The sequence below is a fragment of the Epargyreus clarus genome, unplaced genomic scaffold (assembly GCF_041222505.1).
Source record: "Epargyreus clarus isolate Ecla_fem2 unplaced genomic scaffold, WU_Ecla_fem_2.2 ptg000017l, whole genome shotgun sequence".
Classification (NCBI taxonomy): Eukaryota; Metazoa; Arthropoda; class Insecta; order Lepidoptera; family Hesperiidae; genus Epargyreus; species Epargyreus clarus.
Window position 1 is genome coordinate 14,349,033 of NW_027332225.1, and position 22,072 is coordinate 14,371,104.

At 34.6% G+C, this 22,072-nt stretch overlaps 1 protein-coding gene across 3 annotated transcripts in view; it reads right to left on the minus strand.

Moving 5' to 3' along the window:
- Nucleotides 1-22,072, minus strand: part of LOC140749051 (protein amalgam) — a 243,056-nt gene that overhangs the window by 111,739 nt on the left and 109,245 nt on the right. The gene's annotated exons all lie outside the window — the stretch shown is intronic.

The following is a 22,072-nucleotide window of genomic DNA, read 5'->3' on the forward strand; positions in this document are numbered from 1 at the left end:
GAAAAAAATATAACTTGAGTTGTAGTATGTATCTCAGCCTAACATTGCAGCAAGTTGATGATGTGTTATTCTTTAAAGTTTTTATCTGATCACGGAGGGTAATGTTTTTGACCTGTTACGGAGGGTAATGTTTTTGACCTGATATGTATGTTTGTAAGTCTCATTTTTTGCAACGTCCTGCAGCTCAAACAACTTTACGGATCGTTCGGATGTGTCGTAAGAATCCTATAAAATATGTAAGTAATATATGCCATAATTCTTCGTGCTTCGATTACTAGGCTCAGGTCCTCCTCTCAAAATTGAAAGGGTTACTGTCACGCTATTCATATAAAGTCTACACACCTTTAAAATTTCCCCTTGCCGTTAAAATAGGAATTGCTTTTTGCTTTTTTTGATTTGAATCCTGGCCTGATTATTTACGAATAGTCAAAATAATTTTATAATATTAAAATTCTAAATAAAGTCAAATAACCAACCAACTAGCCAGTAATACACACTGCACAAGCAAGTGACAACATGAGCCTACATTTGGCATAAGGTGGGAAGCACGTACGAACAATGACGTTAGCGCTCTATAGCTTATTCATACTCCGAGGATGTGCCAAATATCGCGCCAGCGCCGTGTATGCGCATAACTTTACCTCCACAAGATTTAGAGACTTCTACTCCACACAGGATATTTTAATTGAACATTGTTCTATATTTGAAGGAAGTTCGTTGCCCTGTAACTTGATAATTCAAATTCAATTCAAATTCAAATCTCATTTATTCAAAATTGATTCATATAGAATACTTTTTGAAAGTCAACAAACTACCACCGCTTCGGAAGGTATTTCGCTATGGAGAAGAAGCGGCGCAAGAAACTCCATACGTGTGCATATTTGCATCTTTTAAAGAGTAAATAATATACAATTTTACATAGTGGTACATATAATTAATTTTTGATGTTGGAGCTGGAGTTGTCATACCATACGGATTTATCATTTAAGTACTGATTTACATTATAATAAGCTTTTTTACATAAAGTTAATTTTATAGTAGATTTAAACCTTTTCTCGGATAGATCGATAATGTCTTTTGGTATTTTATTGTAGAAACGAATACAGTTCCCCATAAAAGAATTACACACCTTGCTTAATCTAAATTGAGGTATGGCCAATTTATCTTTATTTCTAGTATTATGACTGTGCCTATTATATTTTTTTTCCAAAGAAGAATAATTTTTGCGAGCATATAAGATATTTTCATAAATATATTGACTAGGCACTGTCAAAATATTTATAGATTTAAACAGTTCTCGTAAGGACTCACGGGGGCGAAGACTATAAATGGCTCTAATTGCACGTTTTTGAAGTATAAAAATGACATCTATGCTAGCAGCGTTACCCCACAGCAGAATACCGTAAGACATAATGCTATGAAAATAACTAAAGTAAACAAGCCTAGCGGTTGGTATATCGGTAAGATGTCTTATCTTCTTTACCGCATAGGCTGCCGAACTAAGTCTACTACATAACTTTGCTATCTGAGGGCTCCATTGTAGTTTTGAATCTAAATTTATCCCTAAGAAAACTGTTTCATCTACAAATTCTAAGTGATCATTGTTAAGGGTAACATTCATCGTCAGCTTTTTAACATTAGGCAGAGCAAATCGGACACATTTAGTCTTTTTATTATTTAATACAAGATTGTTTGCGCTAAACCAGTTGTGAATTATGTCAAGTGCTTTATTGACAGCGCTCACGTCGTTAGATTGTCTTTTAACTTTAAATATTAAGGAAGTATCGTCAGCAAACAACACAACCTTTGATAAGTCCTGCATTACATACGGTAGATCATTAATGTATACCAAAAACAAGAATGGCCCCAAAATAGAGCCTTGGGGGACGCCTACTTTAACACCAGAACCTAACGATTTGTGTCCCTTAACCTGAACTCGTTGTACTCTATTATCTAGATAAGACCTAAGCAGTTTTAGAGACGTACCGCGTATACCATAATATTCCAACTTTAACAAGAGAGTTTTATGTTCTACACAATCAAATGCCTTAGAAAGATCACAGAATACACCTATAGTATCCTGCGCATCTTCCCAAGCGTCAAAAATGTTTCGCATTAATTCAACACCCGCATCAACGGTTGATCTACCTTTGGTGAAGCCGAACTGTTTATTATGGAATAAATTATAAAAATTAAAGTGTACTAATAATTGATTAAGTATTAGTTTTTCAAATATTTTACTAAAAACAGGCAAAACAGAAATTGGTCTATAATTACTAGGCTCTTTGTTGTCACCAGACTTAAATAGAGGAATGACCTTACTTTGTTTCATTAGATCAGGAAAGCAACCATGATCTACGCATAAATTAAAAATTTTGGCTAAGTAAGGAGCTATAGTCTCAATAATAAAACTACAAATTTTTATAGACATTCCCCATAAATCCTCAGTAGTTTTAATATTTATATCTTTGAACACTTTAATTACTTCTTTGCTATTAACATGTCTAAATATAAATCTATCACTGCAACTTTTTACATTTTCTTTAAGGAAATTTACAGAAAGAGCAGGCGAAGACTTTAGAAATTGTGTAGTTTTCATGGGAATATTAGTAAAGAAGGATTCAAATTCTTGTGCCACATCCTTATGTGATGTGACAATGCCTTTTTCAGTATTAAGAGTTATATCGTCAGTATACATATTTGACTTACCCGCTTCGGCATTTATTACTTTCCATACTGCCTTTATTTTATTATCGGATGATTTTATTTTGTTATGATAATAATTTGACTTAGCAATTTTGCAAACCCTTTTAAACAATTTAGAGTACCTTCGAACATGCTCGTTAAGCTTGGGGCTAGGACTATTGGCCCTTTCATTATACAAGTCAAAAAGAGTTTCCCGACTTATACGAATACCCTTAGTAGCCCATTCATTGAATTTAAAACCGACTGATTTCTGATATTTTTTAAGTATAAATATTTTTTTAAACTCCGTATTTATTATTTTAAAGAAATTTGAATAAACACTATTGACATTGTTATTATAATTTAAAAATTTTAAACTATTTAATAGCTGCTGGTTAAACTTTTTTAGACGCATTTTTGTTATTAGTCTATATTCCAAAAATACTTTATTTTCTGTGTGATTATTACAGAGAATATGAACACTTTGGCCACTGTGATCCGACTGAATGCAATTTATTATGGACTTATCTATAATATTACAATTACAAAAAATGTTGTCAATACATGTAGCTGAAGATGTTGTCACCCTTGTAGGTTCACAAAAAACATTGTTTAAGTTAAATGATTTAAATAAAGACAATAATTTAGTTGTTAATAAGCTATTGTGCAAGATATTTACATTAAAATCTCCACATATTATAATTAATTTATTACTTTTGGAAATTATGTTTAAAACATCCTCCATAACAGTTTCAAAACAATAATAGTTATCATTACAAGGGGGCCTGTATACGCAAACCACAATATGTTTCTCCAGCTCAACACAAGACAATTCTATAGAACGCTCAACCGAAAGATCCACAATGTCTAAACGTTCTTTAAATTTAATATTATTTCTCAGTAATATTAAGGTACCACCATGAATTGCAGACTTACGGTTGAATGAACTGGCTATAATATAATTTTTATAACGTATAAGCAATTCGTGATTTCTTAACCAATGTTCAGTTATACACATTATGTCATATTTATATTTTTCTAAAAATAATTCCAGTTCTAATTCTTTACTCGCAAGACCTTGTATATTCTGGTGTAAGATTTTTAATATTCCACTTTTTATTTTATTTTTGCCAGAAATACCTTGTTCAGTACATTTACTTAATATAGTTTTATGTGGTATTTCTGTTGTCAGTATATTTAATTTAAAAAATGATTGTTAGTAATACTACTAACATCAGTCTGTAAAGAGGACTGCGTTATAGTGTCTATAACTGAATCGTGTATATTAAATGCTACTAATGTAGCAAGTCGTTTTTTCAATTTTTTTGACAGGTACATAGTATCCTGAGTCAAGATAAAATTGTAAATAAATTTATTTATGTCAAAATACATAATGTCATTATGACGACATGTCAAATTATAGATATGCATATTATTTTTATAAATTCTATTATTTTGCTCCTTTGTTAAGTTAGAGCAATATGGGAGGGCACATAAAATAAATCTGCACTTGTAGTTACTACTTAATTTTAACAATATATTTATACACCTATTAATGTCCTTATAACTCACCTTAATATGATTTCCTAACATAATAACTATGGTAGTATGCTCATCATAGCAACCAGCAGCTATTTTGTCCATAATATAGTTAAAAGAAGCCTCCGGATAGCACATGTTAATAACCGTTTGCCTCAAACAATTATGTAATAAAGAACCAAATCCTACACCTATTCTATCTGAGAAAATTATTGTTTTTTTGGAAACACTCGGTGTAATTTCAGGTTGTGTGGAGTGTTTAACCATAGTAGTTTTATATTGTGTGGGCTCGGTATTATCTGAATTGCAGTATTTGTATTGGAGGTCCTTCAATTTTGTCATTAATTTTTCTATACTTTTTTCAGACTCCAGGTACTTATCACTACATTTTGTAAGTTTATCCTGGAGATCTATAACATTTTGTTTCAATGATACTTCTTTTACTTTATTGGAATAACTTTTTTGAATGTTTTTTAATAACTGAACTTTCTTGTGAGCTTTTCTTATGAAAACTTTTAACTTTAGATATTTTTTTACTTTTTTATTAGAATTAAACTTTATACAACGTGCAGATTCATTTATGGCCTGAAACTCCTGACATAAAGAAACTGAATGGCTGGTCTCATATACTTCCTTCTCTTGGTACAACTCAGCCAGTTGTTGATGTGCTTCAAGAAGTTGCTCGTCAAGAATTTTATTGCGCTCGAGTGCCACTTCCAGTTTAACATGCAGGTCTTCACATGCTTGCATTGCTTTCTTATAATTTTCAATTTCCTCAAGAGACTCATCACATGATTGACGCAGCAATGCCAATCTGTTGTTAAGAGCCGCATTCTTGGTTTTTAATTTTTTAATCTCAAGCTCTAATTCATTTCTTTCCTCTAATAAGCGGTCACTTAAGGCTTGAGCTTGTTTGAGCTCATCTTGGGTCTTCAGCAACTTCTTCTCCACAACTTCAACAGCAATTTTCCTGGTTGAGATCATGATGCTATTGTTGTACGACCGACCACCTACAATACAGTATCAGAAGGTTAATATATTGTATAAGAAAGAAAGTTTATTCTAGTGAGTGTAACCTAACCTATATGCTACACAGTAATAGAATTAAGTAACAGCTTGAAAACTGTTTAAGATAATGAAACAACCTAAATAATTTACTCAACTAAATAAACGGTGCAGTGTTATAAGTGTTATATTTGACTGTGGCTAGTATTTGTCATCAAATTTTGCTTCCACTTATATAGTCAAGCAAAAAGAGGCAAATAGCGGCGCCGAATGTATGAATTTGACGTTTCTCACGAAGTGAGATATTGAATAGAGTACTGTTATAAGTGTAGTGTTCTAAAGATTCTGTTAATCGTGTTTATGTATTACATTAGTTATAGGAAAACAATACTCCCCGGGTTTTTAACGAAGAACGTTAGTTGAAGTTCAAATTCGATTTGACAGCATCCACCGGCCAGATTTTAGATGAAGTTTTTTCCTCCACAGTTATTGTAAACTTGCACTCGGATTAGTAGAATACACTAGTTGGTTGTTCAAAATTAATAATATAATAAGCTTATAGCCCTAAAAACTTTAATTAATTAGAAATATAATAATTTTATCTACAGCTGATACGAAGACGTTTCTATGTCAGTGTTGCCACACGCAAACTCATAACCTCATTTCATATTTATGTTCCTTTGTGAAACATATAACTTTAAGTTTGTTGTTCTTTTGTTATGTTGTAAGCAATATTTCATGTTGTATTTTATAGGACGTACTCGGCGCACCGCCGCCCGCTACGTACTATACTTTGCAATTTTCTCAACAACGTTAAGATATTTCTTCTACTTCTATTCTGAACAAAATGGACACACGGTAGTTTTTAAATGTGTTTTTTTTTTATATTTCACCATCATGTCAATAAGTATATACGAGAAGGTGATTTAATAAAACCTTAAACAAATAAATTTCCTTATATTCAAATGACATTTATTTTAAGCCACATTAATAATACCACACATAGTAATACCATTTAGTAATAATGGCAACTATAATTATGTGATCAATTGGGGGATAAAGCTCTACTACGTTGCCACCATCATTATTACGGATTGATAACTAAAGGCGTATCTTCTATTAGTTCGCTCGTAGTATTGCGTAGTGTTTTGGCGTTTTCCTGCTTCGGTTGTGGTCTGAACGTACTCTTTAAATGACTGCGAGTAGCAGACGAACATGCAGTCCAGGTGGACTGGTAAGTGGCTACTGCCGCCCATGAACATCTGCGATCAACCTCAGATAGGATTAGACATTCCTACTTTAGCTCGGCCAAGGATGCGCCGCTACCGTGAGGACTAAGCTGGAACGCCTCGGAAAAGTGTGTCTCCCTTAGCACACCAAGCAATATAAAACCAACTTTCCTATAACAAATTTAGGAATAACGCTATCCATCAACCGTTATAGGTACTAACTCTTCTAAAACACGATTGAAGATAAGATTTCCTCGCGAGTTTCGTTCTAATTTCACCAAACATTTCACACGAGCGCCGACCCAAGTTTCGGACGTTTAAAATGATGTATGGAATGTAAGTTGCCATTCTCTATTGCGAAGGAACGATAAAATATTTCCCCACTCCAGTTTCAATTGCAGTAGACGAGGTATTTTCGAAATTCTTTGTTGGAAAGTCGGTGAGCACTTCGGCATTGGCCGAATTTGCTATTGATTTTCTTAGCCGTGTCTCGGTTTAATCCTAGGAATAATGATGAGATAAGATGGGTAATTAATCAAAAGTTTGGTAATTTTAAAAGCAATAACTTAATGCCTGATCGAGCTTAACGGCGCGGCTAGAAGAGTCTTCGGGCCGAGTATGTATTCCTATATATATAAACTGTTCCTAAAAAATCCTGAAAATATTTTTTTAACTTTTACAGGAACCTAACTTTAGGATACTATGCGAAATATTTATTCCTTTTATATTTCTGTCTTCTGAAGAAAATAAATTGACATATTCTGTAATCATAGCTTAAATATAATAGAGGTCTTAATATTGGGCACAATTACATCATTAATTTTGAGGATTAAGCTAGAATGCTTTCTGTAAGTGTATCTGTACCGCTCCGCAATTTCCCTTCTTCTCACACTTTACTATTTAAATAGACCCTGGCATATGAGCACTTGTTTCTGCCTAAAATAACACTATTAAGTGCTAAGAGATTTGTGACCGATGTAGGTAGGAGTCAAATCCTATTTGGGTAGCTTATGATATAGAAGTAGCAGACGAGCATGCAGTCCACCTGATGGTAAGTGGCTACTGCCGCCCATGGACATCTGTAATCAACTCCAGATGGGATTAGATATTCCTACCTGAGGTCGGCCACAGATGCACCGCTACCCCTGAGGACTCAGCTGGAACTCCTCGGAAAAGTACGTCTCCCTTACCACACCCTTCAAACCAGAACACTGCCTAAAATTGCTGTTATGAGGCAGAAATAGGTGTGGCGGTGGTTCCGCCGGAGTCGAACCACAAAGGTTTCTACCACCTTCAGCAGTTAATTACTTATAATCCGATAGACTGCATGTTCATTCCTATTTGAATAGTTAAAACACAAGAGCGTCGACAATTTTATAAGGCAGAATACAAGTGCACTTAACCGAATTCTTTTACATACAGACAATTGTTTGAAAGCTCCCATAGTTATAATTCCTCGGGGTGTATTCGAGCACTATTCCAGCGCCGATCCCATTTACAGAATTACTTCGCTGAGCGAATAACCGAGTGTTATTTCCTTCGGACAAACTTTGATACAATTTTCGAGAAGTCCCCGTTTTTTTGGGACCATTAAATTTTATGTACATAACTTGGAATTGTTTATGAAATACACAATAGGAGCAGCGATAAACATAATCAACGTTTGAGTAAGTGGTTTAGTTTGTGAGTTTGTTTCGGTTGTATTTTGAGGGCGTGGATTCGATTATCTTGAGGCTATGTCCTAGTTTGAGGACATTTATCTGTGTAAATAATAAAAATAAATTATTTTGTTACTTACCAAAACGTGATATCCTTTTTTTTATTTTAGGGTTCAATATCCAGAGACCCTGTCTGTCTCTCCGTCGATCACAGAGCTCTATCTTTTGAATTATCATCTTTCATGTTAGTTACCGTACTCCTCCAAAACGGCTTTACCGATTTTCACCAAATTTTATATGCATATTCAGTAGGTCCGAGAATCGGCTACTATCTATTTTTCATACCCCTAAGTAATAAGGGTTTTCACCCTTAACATTTTTTTGTTTATATGACAACACACGTTTGCTGGGTCAGCTAGTAATAGATATACAGAGACAAACACTTGAATTTTATACAACAAATAATTAACAATGAAAATTTGATCGTACAGAACCTTCGATGAGCAAGTTTGATTAAGACATGGACAATTATTTCAGGTAGAGGAAAAGGTCATGCTGCCAGTTTTATGTCACTGCCACATACACAGCCACACACTTATGTGTGTAAAGACATAACCATAAAGTCACTTTCTACATAAAGGCAAATTGATATTATAAAAGGACTACTGTGCCATGCGAGTTGTCAACTGACTTCTTGGTTATTGCGTACTGTGTGTGTGGAAGACAAAACTCTAAGGAATAGCAGAAAAATGTGTAATAGAGTTGATAGAGACCGATTTTGATAAAACTAAAACTGCATAATTTAAATGTATAAATTTCCCTAGCCGGAAATCGTATGACTTCATTTTGAAAATAAATCTCATCGCTTATAATTTCTCCATCTGATAGATGATTTTCAAGTGAAATATCGAATCTCGAATTAGTTTCAAATAAAAATAAAGGAATAAATTTAAAACGCCTTCATTAGCCATTGTTGAAACCCGTTCTTTAACTAATAATACTTTAGCCTATTACTTTGACATGCAAAACATAGAGCACAATAATTATAGACTACGACAATAGTACGAATAATCCCAAGAAAATTCACTCCTAAGTAATTGCAGACCTATTTCCCGAAGACGTTGTAATTATACCCTCTTCTTCGCGCTGTTAATTTGTAGCCGGCAAAGCGCTATATACTAGTATAGGCAAGCTTCCAATTAGGTCATGACAGAGACCTTAAAGCTAAGGGAAGCCGACGGAAAGGCTTCCTAAAAGGTTTCGTATCACAGGCATGTATCGAAGCTAGAACGACGTTACAATGTCTATGTATAGTCGTCGACCCATTACTGTCCCACAGCTGGACACGGGTTTCCTGTCAGATTGAGAAGGATTAGGACATTGTCCGCTGTGCTGGCTAAGATAATTAATTTCTAATACGCACATAACTTGCCTGGGATTCGAACCTCGGAACCTTCGATCGAGAAGCTAAGTTTAAACCTCTATCTATCTATCTATCACCACGACTATATCTGTACATACTTTTACTGTTTGTATTTGTAATTTATACTGGTCGAATATAATTTCTAAGTGCTTATCTATATTTTTATAATTCTAGAATGTATTACCTTTATATTTGAAAACTGATTGACCGGGTTCAATATTTGTCAACTTTTTGTTGGGTAGATCTAAAAACTCCACCAAAGTAGTATTTTAATGTCACTTCTTGCGACTAGTCGAGTTCGTACGGACGTTATATATGGACCTATTTTACATGTGTTTTGTAGTGTGTTGTAGTGTTTGTCCCTGTTTCTCTGGTGGACTAACTGTGCTACCGTGTGTGCAGTGAAGTGTGTGTGTGTTTTTTTTTTTATAATATAGGAGTAGCAGACCAGCATGCAGTCCACCTGATGGTAAGTAGCAACTGCAGCCCATGGACATCTGTAATGAACCCCAGACAGGATTACATATTCCTACCTGAGGTTGGCCACAAATGCGCCGCTACCCTTGAGGACTAAGCTGGAACGCTTCGGAAAAGTATGTCTCCTTTACCACACCCTTCAAACCGGAACAAAACAGCGCCTAACACTGCTGTTATTAGGCAGAAATAGGTGTGGCGGTGGTGCCCCCGGAGTCGAACCACAAAGGGTTCTACCACCTTATGAGTGCATAGTGACTACTTCTCAGGAAGATCAGACCGTACCTACTTCTTTGAATCCTGAGACAGCGATATGTATCACCAACACGATCCAGTCTGCATAGTATTAAAGGTTAGTGGTTTTATCATCTCATGTGCTTTCACGAGAATTGTGACATAATATATTCATTCTACATTTCTATTACATAATATAGCCAATTATATGTTTAGGCAGACGTGCTAACCACGAAGTCAGTTCTGTTTTTCGTCATAAATGGATCGGATAATTGATTTTTCCGTAAAAAATTGCGTATAAGAAACATGTTACTAACTACTACTACTAACAACTTAAACTACTACATAAAGCAGTGACACTGCTCAACGGTTTACTGACTTGGAATCCAGCAATGGATGTTTTTTTTACACCAGTTGCCGTATTTCGCAGGACGTCAGGGGAATTTTTTGAGAAGCTCGACAAACTAATTAGATAAATTCTGTTTTGTTTGCCTAAGCAATGTATATAATGCTATAAATAAATAAATAGTCTGACTTACTAGGTATTAATTTTCAAACGCGGTACATTTCAATAATTTACAGACTCCAAAACTAAATCTAGTCTAGAACTGTCTACGAACTTCAACAAAGTGACAGCTATAAATCATGAAGTTCTATACAAGTCTGTGGACTGGGCAGCTTTAGAATAATGATCAAATTTCCTTCCCAAGGTGTCGTCAGATGAACTATCGCTTGGTCTGTTTTGCGGTAACCTTACCGACGGTTATAAAGTATTGTATATTTACCGATTGATATTTATTTTATTTCTTTCGGAGAAAGACTCAAGGGTTAAAACAGGTTAGACGCCAAAAGAGTTGTTACGTGAAATATTGTCACACTTGATTGAATAGATATTATTCGTTCATAGATTAATTCTCATTTAAATTGTCACTGTCAACGTATAAATATGCTTAAATAAAGTTAAAGTTAATAATGTACGAGTAAATAAACGATTTTGTAGAAACGAAAATTACAATAGATTTATGTCGATAATCGATCACGTACTCGGTATTAAATATTTTAGTACCACAAAGCAAATCTGTTCGAAAAATACGAAACAAAGACAATGGACGGTAACAAAACCTATATTGTATGAAAGCCTAACGTATGCAAACAAAACGCCCGTGTTTAGGCGGCCTATTAAATTTACGATCTCAAACGCAAACGCGCCGTCATCGAAAAACTATCGACAAAATATAATTATAATCTGTTGTCAACTTTAAGTACTAGGGCCTGGATTTAAAATGCTTTGTAAATGTTACTTACGCAATTGTTGAGAAAATAGGGCTGACGCTTTCATTTCTGATTATTATTTTATCATTGTTATTTTGTTTCATAGAAGTAAAACGGTAATCGACATGACGTTACATTAAAGTAGCTAATTAGCTGATATTTTGCTTACCAAATATTGTCAATTTTTGCATACCAGACATTGTCTAATTTCTACCTTTGATGGATAAAAATTGGAAATATTAATAATTAATTAGGGGCGTAAGATCGTCAGTGCAATAATATAAGTCGAAAAGGTCATACATAAGAAATCAATTTAATTTGATTAATACGAAAACAGATTTAATTATTTTGTTCTGTTACTCATGTTAGTTCTATTATTATTTGTTTATTATTCATGTATTTTTACACTACGAGCAATTATTATATTCTCAGTATGAGTAAAATACTTTTAGCACATATTATTATTTAAGAGGTCTATTAGTTTCAGGTTTTGTGTAGGAAATGTATCAAAATACATTAGGTACTCATTAAATTGTACAGCAAACCCTACGCCCACGTGTAACCCGCTCCCGAGTTGGAGCTACCAATAAAACTTGGAGAGCCGTCACTCTCAAGGTTTATCAAACCGAACGGTTACTGAGCGAAATTAAAAGCACAAGCTGCCCACAAAGGTCTCGTATGGGTCGAATACTTTAAATTAACTTGTATGTACAAAATATATTTTTTTAAATGGGTAAATTATGTTTAGTACCAGGTGCTTGAAGTAAAACTAAGTTAATTAAGTTTTTAGATCTACTTCGTGACGATTTCTATACTAATATTATAAAAAAGTTTTTAGTTCATTCTGAAATTGGTTTAGCCAGTAAAAAAAAATTCTTTAAATCTATGAGCTGTTTTGATTAACCTGGTAGGCCTAAATCAAAATCAAAATTCAAAAAATCTGTATATCTTAATACAGATTTTTTGAAAGGAGACTCGTAACCATCAGTGAAATACTAAAGCCTATTTTAGAAGCTAAGGAGTTATTACTAAAAATTTAAACGTGTTTTTCAAAATATCTCTACTCTCCACAGTTAATATAGATCAGCGACTGGATAATGGTATACATCTAATTTTATACATTACATTCTATTTTATATTTGACAGGTCTTTGTAACTTTCGCAAAGTAATTTTAAGAACATAACATGATATAGTTTTAATTACATTAAAAACTTTGCAAGTGAACATAATCCCTAAGGATCACTGAAGGTATGTTGACGCTTTTTTTTTTCAAAAAATTAATGGAGTTTTAAAATCGATTAATAATGTTTTACATCACCTGTATAGTATCATGTTTTGTGATATTTCACTATTAAAAAGTTTCTCAAGATATACACTAATATTTAAGTACTAATTAATAATCTGTGGAGGCTTTCAACATTTAAAGTAACTCATCCACAGCCCCCCAGACGATTCATTAAATGATTTTATGGAGCAAATAAAACTTTTGAAGGTTTAATGGGACCTTAAAAGCTTAATAAAACTCGTAGCTATAGAAACGGTTGAAAATGGCTAGTTTTATTATTTGTAATTATAAATTATATATAATATTTTTCGTTAAACTTATTGTAAATAAATTAAAATTATAGCTTTCTTTTCAATTTATCATAATAAAAAAGTAAATCAAGCATAACATAATATACAGCTTATCTCAGTTCGGAGTTATAATTATTTATGAAGAATATAAATGTTCAAAAAGATTTTACTACATGGAATATGTACTTTTTCACTCGCTACTATTTAACAGCTTACTTTTAGTGTATCACAAATTAATTAAAGGACTAATTAAGAACAGGGACCACATCATACAATAACTAATATTTTGATATGACGCCAGAATTATATCTGATATTCTTTTATAACATTATTTAATAACATATTTTCTTTGGAAAGTAGGTTATAATACTACTTATTATATGAACGAACAACACAGAATAATATTTAAGTGGTTAAGGTGCGAAAAACAAAGCAGGCGTGAATCCCATTCTTCTGAACGCGGCACAAGTGGTGCCTGTTAAGGCTACCTATTATTCTAACTACTGGGCATTTATAGCGACATCTAGTACTTAGTGCAGGAGTTACGGAGGGTTTCGTCTGTTACTTGTGAGTTAATTTGTCTTATATTTGGTATTCCACGCGTCTTTATCTTTGCACAATGTACATTTGATCAAATAAATTCAATTACTTCAAGCAATATACTAGTAACACCGATATTTAATCAAAGATTTTTCCAGTTAGAAGAGGTCGTTTCCAGGCCAAAAACAATCGCCAAAAACAGTATCTCAATGCACAAATACATTGTCACATAAACCATGTTTATCGTTAACGCATTCCTGTCCCACTGTTGAACACGGGTTAAACCATAGTCCACTGGCTCAAGCGTGTAAGATGATCTTACACGCTTGAGGGGGGACACGCCATCATGGGGATCTTACTAAGATCCCCATGATGGTTTCATTCACCTACAATGGTGATAAATTAGTAGTCACGCACGTAATTGTTAATTTTTAATACGCACAGTATTATGAAATATCAGAGGTTGAAACCCCCGATTAAGTGTGTGCTTAAAATCACTAGGCCAGCATTGCTTATTAGATGGTGCTGTTACAATTAAACTACAAAGTTAATAATAATGTTTCAAACTATGCTTTTTCAGTCAGTTAAAGTTGGATTTTGTTAACTAAAATAGCCTGCACTGAAAGCTTTCCTTCTACCTTTGATTTCTTTTAAATACGACTAAACTCTGCGAGGCAACTCTTTGTAAAAATAGAATTTACAGAAGTACCGTCTCCGAATTAATGCCCTTTAGTACCGTCAAGTAAATGAGGCTGGCACAATATATCTTCAGGATCAAAGTGTCCCAAGCACTTACAGAGGCTGAACTTTGAATCATAATATAGTTAAGAGGCAAGGCAGACGAATACTTCACGAAATATATAAACTCCTTTGCAAAAAAAACGGGCACCTTACACACACACTTTACCTTAGCTTTTCTATGGGTAAATATTATTATATTTTTAGTATGTCATTAGCTTGGATGACTAGAAATTTCTTATTATCAATGAGAATCTAGTTTTTTAACACTTTTATCCTGGTATCGGTGTTTTAGTCAATGTAAACAGAGAGCCGTGTTAAAATGGACATTTTTATGGGTATAATGAAATTAAGACTACGAGTATTTTTATGGTATTTTAATAAAAGAGACATTAAAAAATAAAAATTAATAACGAGTATGACCTCCTCTTGCAGCGATTACGGCATGTAATCGTCTTGGCATGCTTCCCACCAGGCTTTTGATGGTGTCCTGTGGAATGTGTTCCCACTCAGTCGAGATTACACGTTTAAGCTCTCTGATGTTTTGTGGAGGTGGTTGGACAGATCGTACTCGCCTTTTTAGGAGGTCCCAAACATGCTCAATGGGGTTAAGGTCGGGGCTCCGCGCTGGCCAATCCAAACGACGAATACCGACCTCTTGCATATAAGCATCTACGTCGCCAGAACGGTGGGCCCGAGCATTATCGTCCATGTAAATGGCATCTTCACCAATTACAGTCAGTGCGGGTTGTGCATTTTGAGAAAGGATTTCTGTTATGTACCTATGCGCATTTAGTGAGCCATTTTCTATGAATACTATCTCGGTACGATAGTTGGAAGTTACGCCCGCCCAAAACATAACGGACCCTCCACCATAAGGGGTGATTTCTTCAAAACACACATCGGCATAGCGTTCCCCTGGTCTTCGTAACACTCGCCGATGTCGGTCCTCACCATGCAGACAAATTCGAGCCTCATCGGAGAAGAGTACGCTACTCCAGTTACCTGGTGTCCAAGATAGGCAATTTCTAGCGAACCTCAACCGCGCAATCCGGTGCTCACGGAGTAACTTGGGGGCCCGCGCTGGTCGTCGACTACGTATATCAGCAGCTAAAAGTCTTCTCCTCACAGTCCATAGGCTAACTTGTGCTCCTCGTACCTCTTCAAGGTTTCTTTTGAGGTCTATGTAACTGCATTTGCGGTTCCTCAGCGCCTGAGTCACTAAAAAGCGATCGTCTCGCGGCTGTGTGCAACGTTTTCTCCCAGAACCTTGCCTTCTCTGAACGGAACCTGTCTCTTGGTATCGAGTCCAGGTTCTTTGTACGGTTGAACGACTCACGTTTAACCGCTGTGAGACGTAACATTGGCTACACCCCTCTTCCAGCAGCGCTATAATTTTACTAGCTCTCATTGCTTTTTCTGCCATTACGATAGACACAAAGATATCTGTTTTAAGTCACAATAAGGCAGAATTATGCGATAAACATAAATTGTTGTACTAAAAATAACGAAAAGTTACTTTTAGTTGCTTGATAACCTTTTAACCGCAAACCCGCGAAAAGTGTCACAAAATGAAAAAGGGATTAATAATTTAAAAAACAAAAGTTTTGAATTTGGAATGAACTTTTTTTCATACCCAGACTCTTTATTAAGTGCCAGTAACATAGTTTGGCTATTAAAACCTCTGAAGAACTAAATTATTACCAATAATGTTAAAAAATCAAACCCGCCCGTTTTTTTTGCAAAGGAGTGTATTATTTTCGCTTCTTTTCTCGAGTGTTGTTTACCGATTGTCTAGGTGGTCTTCACTTCTTTATATAATACAGGTTCAATTGACTTTACCTTGTAACTTATACGTCTATGTGTCGCTATGTATTATGTGTCGGTATATCTATTATCTTATATGTCGGCGCTCATATTGGACCCGCTGCTTACGTCGTTATATAACGAAGTATATTGAGCGCCGACTTCAGAACTACGTATTAAACCAATATTTATTTGAATTATTTTTTACTTTGTAGTGATATAGAAATCGGTTTTATTTTTTTGTTAAATTTTTTTTTCAACACACGCCTCGAATTCTATAAAATGATAACGACACCCAACCGGCCTGTCTAAGAAAATTTTGGTATACTTCACTGCACGATACGTTATCGCCCTGTTACGCAATCTTCAAAGCAAATCATAGCGTTACCGGCAAAAGACACTATTAAGTGTATACCACTATTAAAATTGAACTACTAGCACATTATACTTTTATAAACATATACCAAATAAAACAATAAACTAAACAAAGTCATATTATTATGTTTCATTATGAAGTTGTGTTATCAGCCACGTGCTACCAGTATTGTTCTTGACGAATGTCAACCCTTATGTTTTTATTGTACAGTATAAGCACGTGGGTGTTAGGATAAAAAACTACTAGAAAAGTGAAAGCTAGTGTTTCGCAAAGCTGGCATCGTTACATTTTATTATATGCACAGACATGAAAGAAGAATATTTCAGCTCTACAAAGAGAGGTAATATATCAAAGAGAGATTCTGAAAATGGCTCACGGGGAGTCAGAATATACGTGGCTATATAAAGCTGCGTAAGTATCCTCCATTGTTTTTCGAGTTCTGTAATGGAATTTTTCTGTAATATACGGAAGGGGCATTCATAAATAATACAAATTCTCTGTCTATCAAGTGCGTGTGCTCGCATCACATTGGAATTAAAGGGATTTATTTGTACGACTGTTCCGTACGTAATCTTCAATAGGAAATGTAAGAAAACCTATAAAGGATGAGTTTTAAGATTTTCAAACAAAAAAAAGTAAATACTCTAAACTTTTGAATTTTTCGTAGTTCAATTGTAGTGGTTTCCGTGATTCTGCATTAGATTTATGAAGTATATAAAGGTTTATTTTATTTGTCTACATTGTCATCAAACGTGCAAGTGTACTGTATTGGACTAAAGATGTCGTCGTTTATAATCTACTAAAAGAAAACAGTAGGAGAACAATGGACTGCAAGGAGCCGGTAACAAGTCCTATTTATTCATTCCTTTGGGGCCGATGATTCAATATACGCCAGAAAGCACAAAATCACCTATCCAACTAACCTAACCTAACCTAACCACGCCCGACGTTACTTAACTTTCTAATACACTTACAACCCAAGCCATAGTCGCTGCTTGGGTTGAGTTGTAAGTGCGCTTAGTTTTTAAGAATATTTTTTCATTCACATTTCGGATTATCTGTAGATAAGAGTAATAGTTGAATGTCCAGTGAAGTGTCGTACAAGCGAGTGGCTCGGTAGGAGCATTCAGCGGCAATCGATCGGAAAGGATCGCGGCGAGGGAGCCGCGACACTGAGATAACGCCGCAGTGTCACGTCGTGTGGTCCGTGCTGATTCCAAGTGGAAAATAGTTTAGAGGATCTCTAAATAATGGATTTAAGATTGTCATCGACCTATTTTTTCTTTTTCTTGAACTATGACAATTTTGCTGTCTGATTCAATAAAAAATATCTTCATCGATTTCTTAATATTGTAGTCACTTTTATACTTCAGCAAAATATTCTAGAGGATAAGTTAGAGCACCGTTATAAATGCTCACATAATCGTTCAATAACTTATCAGAAATATTCGCATACTAATACTCGCACTTTTCTACTGTTATGAAAATGGAAAGCATTATGGGTACAGTTTACCATGCTAACCAAGTGTAGGAAAGGCATAATGAAGAGGCAGCAAAAATACGTTTTTCTTAAAATGAAACAAATTTGATGCTGGTTCTACCGCCAAATATTTCGGCCACATAACCATTAAGCTTAAGTTAAGTTAAATTGTAATCTGTATAGTTGCAAACTAAGTAACCAAGTAATTCCGGCTTACCCTAATTGTCTCGGACAGTCGCGCTATAATGAGACCAATAAAACTTGAAGACGTATTTTACATAAGCTCTATGTGACAGGCGTAACCAGGAAATAATAGTTGTATTAGAAACCCATTTCGTTCCGTTACGTGACAAGACGCAAACATAAGCCTATTCCCACAAATGCCTTTATATTGCGTACACAAAACAAAATAGCTAAACTTTCAAATTGGACATTGTAATTTCGTTCCGGCGAACCCCCGTCAAATACTTGTCTCGTCCGACAACGCCCCGAATACACCTGAATCAGATATTGGGAATGAAATGGTTGGAAACGGAAATTTCTGGAGAACGGAGGTGTTCCTATCCAGTTCGGATCTTACCCGCGCGAGATTAGCTTTTTTGCCTACGAAATTATTTACCGTAACATCGACAAACCGCTCAGACGTATCGGATCGGAGGAAACCGCTTACCGATTACGAATGAGATGGCAAATCCGGGGCGGAACAAATTACAAAGGAATTTATGTGGCTTATTACGTACTTATGTGTTACTTGTACTTATAATGACTTATACTTGGATGTTTACAATGCATTAAAAGATTAAAAGTAGAAAAAGTAATAATAAATAGAGTTATTTATTAAAAACGTAAAAAAGGTAATTTCGCTGAGTTCCTTATCGGATCTATTCTGTTATGGTTAGTTTCCGATCCGGTAGTATTCAGAAAAAATATTGCAAACAACATTTAAAATGGCCTGCGGAGTTTTCAAAATAAAATGAGTTTGATTTGATAATAATGTGACATCTTAGTATTATTCAACTGACATAACATTATAAATGATATCTTACGATAGCTAAACGTAATTAGCTCAGTTGCAATATCGTATTGTTATCTGTTATTATTTGTTTACTTATTTTACAGTATTAGACAATTACTTGTTTACGGCGCTTGCTTTAGAGACAATGGGTCCATGGTCACCTGACATGAAAAAAATCATGTCAGATATGTCGACCAAACTTGTCACTGCTTCCGGTGACCAAAAAGCTGGCGGCTATTTTGCACAAAGATTAAGTCTTGCCGTGCAGCAAGGAAACGCCGCCAGCGTTTTGGGAACCATGCCTCACACGGCAATTTTAGATGGCTTATTTTAATTATAGTTTTCTTGTATATATTTTGTAAATAAGTCCATTCTTAGTTTTTATTTTACATTTAATGTATGTTAGTAATTAAAAATGTAATAAATGATCTATGGATTATTTAAATAATAAAGAAAAATTTCAAGCTTATTTTACATCAGTGAATATATTATTATTTTTCCTATTATCCTTAATTGCTGTACGTTTGTTTTAGTCGCTCAGTGGTTATAATTATGTGGTCTAAATGTAAATTAAATAAAAATAATAATTATGTGACTCACACTTAAACTCAAATGAGAATGTTCAAAAAACTTCGAATTTCAATTCATCTGATGTCTATCTAGCCGAGAATCAAACCCAAAACATTACGCATATCACCTATTTGACATAATAACAACCTATTTGACACATGTTTCAATAATTTCAGTTTAAAATAATTCGTATGATCACACCACTGATCTGTATCGTCGCTTAACTTAAACCGGGGCAACTTTTTTCGGCAATCAGGCCCGCATAAAGCACGCGAACAAAGGGTCGAAAGGGGTAATCAGTGTCCTCAACATGGGACATCAAAGCCTACTGACGATTAGCTGAATCCTTCCTGACTGGCCACTCGTGAAATTCCATGGCCTTTTTCCGTCCAGTCTATTAATGGGTCAGAAAGGTCCACTTTGTTCTGTTGAGAGGCGGCAAATAGCATTGCCAGTAATGGCGTCCAGCCGGATAGGTACAGGAAGGCTATGGGAAGCAATTTTCTACGTCAGGAAACAGGGATTTTATAAAGTTGTCGAGTTTTGCTGGCACTCACATTGTATAGTGTCGATATTGTGTCGTAAATGAAATATGTATGAAAAAAGTATGGATTACCTAACATATATAATTCAAAATGCTCATTTACTTATTTTGAAAGTTTAATAACTTAAATAACCAAATATTCAACTTAGTTTTTAGGTATAGGTGAATGTGATTTTTGTTATAAACGTTAGTGAAAACAATCCCTTCGCGTTCAGATTTCCCATTTATTAATTTTGTGGTGTATTTATCTTCTGATAGTGTATTCTTATGTTATTTTACTTATTTTAGTTTTTAATACTTTACTATGTGTACTAATATGTTACAAAAATAATATGAATACAAAGCTTTAAGTAATCAAATAATTAGAAATGTATTTATTGTCATTTGCATTTTTATGTACAATATATTATATACCTATATTATCAAGAAATGCGAACGGAAATACACCAAGCTTTATACAGACATGTCATAGCTTTAAATCCTTTTCCTGTAACTCGGAATCCCTTACATAAGCATTCTACGTATGCTCCAGTATGTGTGTTGCGTGTTCTAGCAATATTCTTTATTTATCATATAGATGTCCTATAAATATTAAAAACCTATAAAATATTTTTAAAGCAGTATTTAATATTCCGTTTTACAATGATTTCTAAATTACTCTGAATTAACCATCGATTGCTCACCATGTTTATTTGGGATATTCAGCAGCAGATAGGCCCAGCAATAGGATTATTATCTTATAAAACACTGAAGATATGCGTGCTAATTCGTTAATTATTTTATTATACTCTATTATTATCACAGGATGGATAGGGATATACATAATTTCAATTAGCTTAAAGAACGTAATTTTCACACATTTGAGAGACACTTTTATCCTTCGTTATTATTTTCCTAATCCATGTTAATACAACAAAAAAAAATACCAACAAAATGTACCCAATTCAGCTAACCCATATATTTTCATAGAAATATTAACCGTGATAACAATCCTAATAACGATAGAACCGTCTAGAACGGTAACACAGTTCTTAAACAAGTTGTCTACACAAGCCCGGAAGTTACATAAGCGGGAACCTAAACTATCTTTCCGCGCTTCGAAATTTTAGATCTAAATCGAATTTTGACATGAAACTATTTCCGCGATAAAGTTGAGAGGAACCAGTGGAAAGTCAAGTATATCTGGGTCACACCTAACCCACTTAACCTGAGCGTTCGGCTTACTCCCGAATACTTCAAGTATATCCAAGCTTTGCTCAGTATAACCAATGAGCTTCACTGCAAGCTGCAATCGACAAACGATAAAAATCAATTTGGAAAACAATCAAACCTCACCTCGTGTTTATGTTTTGTTGCAAGTAAAAAGGTAACACGTCCTGTTATTTATTTTGTTGTATAATATCTCGCTAAATAATTATGCTTATTACGGAAACTATAGACGAAATAAGACGATTAATATTTCCGCGACCCTGGCACATGCGGCGTTCCAGATTGGCCAAAAATCTTTGTAAAGTACGTTAAGAAAAAGGTCAGTGCCCGTGAGTTTTTATAATGATAAATTTTAATTGTAACGGAAAGAACTACTGTTATCTGGTCAAAAGGGGGTAGCAAAGTAAGAGAAATAAAGACTATTGAATCGTTACTCGTTCCTCGAGTGCTGTGCAACACGTTCCCAATTCTTTGTCACCAACAACCTTACTCGTTCAATTTACATAGTGTCTGCTGTCTACCCACATTTTATATTAAATCTTTGCCTCTCTGGTGGTTTATTTTTACCCCGCAATTGTAGTCAGCGATGAAACTCGTTCAAACCCCTTTGTTTTATCCCACAAACGGAGTAACTTATGTAGCACAGGGCGGTTTTAGAGGGAATATTTAAGTACGATTCCGAATGAAGAATTGTTCTAC